Here is a 5664-nt window from a genome sequence, read left to right as displayed (position 1 = left end):
ATCATTCGAAATAGTACAAAGTACAAGTAAAAGACTTGTAGTATTAACTTGTACTTTATTATGAAACAGGCCCCTGATAGCGAGTAAATAGAAGGGAAAAAAATGATAAAAAATCAAATACAATTAAACTAAAAAGTAATAAATGAACAGATATAATTTCTGCTAGTGTACATATTTACAATTATAAACGACGATCTAAGACAGAAAATATATAAAGCTTTTTTGAAACTTTCAATCGTTATTCAAACGGAATTGGATGGACAGAAGGTAGAATATACGGGCAAGTCGAAGATACGGGATTTGAAGATTGGAAGGGTGTTAGAACTGCGAATAAAGGTATATCCGAAGTCAGATTATAAAATTAATTTTAGATATTAACACTACAATGCATTTAATTATTATAATTCCTATAAATAACAATTGGGAGCGGGGTTGCTCAATGATACATGGCCCTAGGTTCGAATCTTGCTGGGGCAGAAAATAATTTATTTTGCTTGAAGAAGTTTGTTGGGGGGGTGCGGTCAGCAAAGAACAACATAAATAAACAAAACCATATTTATTTATTTTATGCCGACGTTTCAACCTGAGTTTCTGTTTTTCATCAGGAGTTGTGGCGTAGAGGGAAGATTGTCTTCCCTCTTCTAGAATCTTCCCTCTACGCCACAACCCCTGATGAAGACCTGAAACTCAGGTCGAAACGTCGGCATAAAATAAATAAATATGGTTTTGTTTATTCATGTTGTTCTTTACTGACCGCACCCCCCGACAAACTTCTTCAAGCATTAATCTACCTCATTAATTTATTTTGTTACTCTGGTCATGAGTTAACTCCGTGGGTTCTCCACCCAGTCTCTTAAAGTGGCGGTCACCCTTAATTGGGGAAATATGAAGCATTCGACAAATCACCTCCTTGTACTACCGTCAGTCTAGTAACAGTACTTCCTAACAAATTACTGTACCTCTGGCCGTTCATGGGTTGTGGCGGAACAGAGTTAGTTAAGTATAATGATTATTTCAATATCAAACGCCAAATTAACAATAAAGTTCAGTTATAAAATACTGGTTAGTTGCTAAATAAATTTATAGCATGTATTGGAAATCGGTGTTCAAATACTATAAAGGTGGCGTCACCTGTCAGAGCCAGCCCACCGCTGCTCTCGATCACGGCCGTAAATAGACTTTACCTCTGTTTAGCTACAAAAATAACCAATAGTCAATAACTATAATAAAAAATAACACCAAAGTATATATAACCACTTTAAAATACAATAATGTATAAAAATAAAAATATATGCTACAACTTTGGAAGTTATATTTATTTCGGGCCTAAAATAATTAGATTAGTTTAAATTATACATATTCATGGATATCAAAGTATCTATCCAAGGAAACATGATGCGAAGAAATTTTTTTATTGAATAATTATTTAATTTACTCCGTTTCTCTATATTACCTTAAATTTATAGAAAATGTATAATTTAAAATTAGTTGAACGTAATAAAAAATATTAAAACACATATGGACAAAAATTAAAAAATCATAACTAACTGACTTGGGAAGCTTCCAAAATACGTTCTTATTCCTATTAATCTTATAAAATCATTCAAGAAATTCCCAAAGAACGGGAATAGAATGATATAAACGTGAAGAAAAAAAAAATAAGGCATAATACTACACAAGTCTTGAACTTTACTGAACTTTTAAACCATAATTGAACTAGAAACGAACATTCACTTAATTCATAATAAGTAATATTAAAAGTATTAAGTAAGGTTTACAATTGTATTAAAATTAGTAAATATAAGTGATTTATGGGAGCGCGGGTAACCTTGGGGTAAGGAGCGTGGCTACTTACTCCAAGTTAACTCCTGTGGGTTCTGGAGCCCTCCTGGGGCTCATCCAGCCTCTTAAAATTTGGGTACCCTTAATTGGGTAATAATATGTCAAGCGTGATTCTGACCAAATCACCTCCTAACACAACCGTTGGTCTAGTAACAGTACTTCCTTACTAAGTACTAAACCTCTTGACGCTTCATGGGTTGTAGCGGTACAGATTTTAATTTATTTTTTTTTATTTTATAAGTGAATGATGTAATTACAGATCAACAGATCAATATTGATGTCACCAATCCATCTGCTAAAAACGAAGCCAAGCAACAGGAAAAGAAGTAACACCAGTTTTAAATTTGAATTTCATGTTATATTTCTGGAAATAGAGGTTAAGGGGAAAAAAAATATGTATCAGATACATATATATATATATATATATATATATATATATATTCTAAGAACTGTATGCTCTAGAAACCTATTTTTTTTTTTTTTTTTTTTTTTTTTTTTTTTTTTTTTTTTTTTTTTTTTTTTTTTTTTTTGAGAATCTTTTATACTTTTTTCTAGTATCGATATCGGCCAACATTTCGGGTGATTAGGGGATATTCTTTATTACGAACATAAAAAAAAGTCCGTAACGTGGGTGTATCCACCAGTTAAAAATTTAATTATTGACCTCAAAATATATAAGTTAAAGACAGTTGAACAAAAATTAGTACGTCTTATCCACGAAAATTTTAGCTATAGATTTATCGCAACTGATTTTTGTCCAACTTCGGTTCGACGAGGAGAAGGTTTCTGTTCCAATCAGTAAGCTACATGAGTGATAGTAATGAGCGTTAATCCATTTACTCTATCAAATTGCATTTCTAAATGAGCTTCATGAACTTGTATACTTATTCGTTAAGCTCTAATCTGGTTAAATGTAAACAGACCGAATGACATATGGAAGTTTGGTAAACGATTTTTAGGTGAAAATAAGTAATAAAAAAAAAATGGTCCACTAATTCAAAAGTTTATTGTGGAAAAATTTAGAAAAATATCCCACGTAAATCGGTCCAGTAATAACAATCTCTCTTTTATATATAGAGAGATTTTATTCACAACTGTAAATAATATTTTACAACCAGCGAATGAGATGTTGTGTAGAAAAAGCATATATGTCATGAAGACATGGAGGTTAAAGTTATCCAACGATACCTCTCCATTAAAATTGAAATTTAAAAATCAATTTGTTCCCTATTCCAGTTCCTTCGAAAATGTCGTTTTCTATCTGATAAGTCTCGTGTTGATAGTCCTTGAATTAGAGGGCGAGTGTGTATGAAAGTATGTCGTGAAATAGTTTATATAATGATTTAATGGTTGTTTGTAAGAAGGGAGTTAGTACGTCTTTGTGAAAGTCCTTGTAACAGATGTAAGGGGGAGCACAAACTGTCATCGTAATTTTGATTGAAATTGGGGCATACGTTTTTTTTTTGCATATCCGTAAATTTGCGCAGCTCACAGTCCAAATTGGTCCAAGGAAGTAAGTATAAATCTTAAGTTTTTCCAAAAGTGGTAATTTTGATTATTTAAAAGATTAAATAGTAATTTAAGCCGGAAGTTTAGCTTTTGTTTTGTTATTTTGATGTGGGAGGTCGTGTGTCTTTTCGGGTTAGGCTTCATTTACAAGATTAAATTTTCAAATTAAAAAATGATTTTGAAGTAAACAAATATGCGTTATGCAATCATTACTGTTTTTTTATGAGACCACAATATTTTTGAAAACGCATCCCTGAAAATTGCCATTTCCCATACACCGTCTGATTATCGAAAGAAATCTGGGTAACTGGATAACTTGTAGAAACCTGTAATTTTAATTACAGTTCTATATTAGATGGTCTCGAAACCATCTTTTTTTTTCAGACGCGCCAGAGGATAATGAGAACCTACTGGAAACCCTAGTTTGAGCTTGGCTTGGTTTGATTAGAAAATACCAACTTGGAAGACCAATTACATTCAAGTATAGCTAGGTATGTGATTGTTTGCAAAATGAACAAGTATCATTGAAAAGCTTTTCCTAGAAGTTTCACAAGTTTCCAAAGGCGTTTCATAGAAGGTTGAACCTATATGTTTCAGTGCTTTTCCCTAAAATATAAATTTTATAATTATGCTAAGTTATTCAGAACATGAATAAATATATTTCTAATGATCTAAAACATTTACATATCACTCATTCGATTCTAGATGTGAATGTTTTCAGTAATTAATTGAAGTACTGATTAAGCATCTCGTAAATGTTTGGATAATAAATAACTTAGAAACTATCATGCAATTATATGATACTAATTTTGATAAATTACGAATGATTTAATTTATAAAATTAGGTTAAACAAAATTATATAAGGTTACCTGTTTTCTTTAGAATCACTCCAAAAATTTTTATTGTACAATAACCACGAACTTACCTAAAAAAAAATAAATGAAAAATTACTATTTGAAATAAATTTAACTAAAATATAAATAATATGTAGAAAAACCAATTGTTTCAACGAATTAACCTTCTACTTTGAATACTATGTTAAACATATATCTTCAGGGCCCTGTTTCATAATGAAAGCTAATAATATAAGTTCATAATACAAGTATAGAAACAACGAGGTAATAACACTAATAATTATTTAATTATCCTTTCTTTTATAATAGGGATGACTATTAAAGATATTACAGGAGTTAAAAAGTACTAAAGAACAAGTTACTATTGTATAAGTTAGTGTAATTAGATTAAATTAAATCTACAAGACTACTAGTATTAGTTTGTACTTTATTATAAAACAGAACCCTGGATGTTGATTGTATTTTTTATCTATAATTTATAGAATTGAAGTATCAACACAATAAAAGCGATCAGTAAGTTTCTGTAATCGGCAAAGTGAGTATTAAGCTCCACTTCAGAACCTGAGGGTTCCAATATAATTTTTAACTTTCCTAAGTGTGAATCGAAATTGTTTCCAAAGTACTTTTCCAAAATAAACTGATAAATAATAATAATTTATTTTCTTTTTAAGCCTTAAGAAAAAAAAAATTCAAAAAACCAAACTTAATAAGGAGTAAAGAGGAATTTATTTTTACTAACAGCATGAAAAAATGTAACCAATCATAGAGACGTTAATTTCATGTTACATTGTTACAGATGTTTTTTTTCCCAGAATAATTTTCAAAACTCACCATGGATACATAACAGTATTAAAATAACTACTTTACTAAGTCGATAAAATAAGTACGAACGAAAACCAATAGGATATATAAACTTTTTGTTTTATTATATGCTCAAATAATAAAAATAATTTACTCTCGGTTGCAATATCTACGTCTGGAATAATGACTGTTGCATAAGCATAATTTTTAGTAAGCGTAATGGAATATTTATTGTAATAGATTACCTGCCTAATTATTATGTAACCATAGCAGTCTTATTTTCTGTTTAAAAGAGACAATTTATGGCTGACGGGATAGAAGATAAATTTCTAACAATAAAGAAAGATTGGGACACTTAAGCGCCATATTATCCTCTTATCGCACTTTTTCATCTTGGAAGTTAATATTAAATTAGAATATATATTAAACTTAGCTTGATGTTTTGAGGTATTTGAGAGGTCTCCGTAGATCATCAGGTACTGATGGAGAGTACGATCCAAATGACAACTCAGGTCTTAATCACATCATACTATTTAATTACCTTTAATTTATTATTTATTTATGCAATTTTTTAATTTAATTTAACATAATAATTATAAATAATATTGTTAAGTATTGTGAATTGTTGAGGATCATAGATGTAATAAAAGCTGTTTT

The sequence above is a fragment of the Halyomorpha halys genome, unplaced genomic scaffold, assembly GCF_000696795.3.
Source record: "Halyomorpha halys isolate HHAL.00 unplaced genomic scaffold, Hhal_1.1 Scaffold1533.1, whole genome shotgun sequence".
Lineage (NCBI taxonomy): Eukaryota > Metazoa > Arthropoda > Insecta > Hemiptera > Pentatomidae > Halyomorpha > Halyomorpha halys.
The sequence above is the reverse complement of the archived record's forward strand: the minus strand, read 5'-3'. Positions refer to the sequence as shown.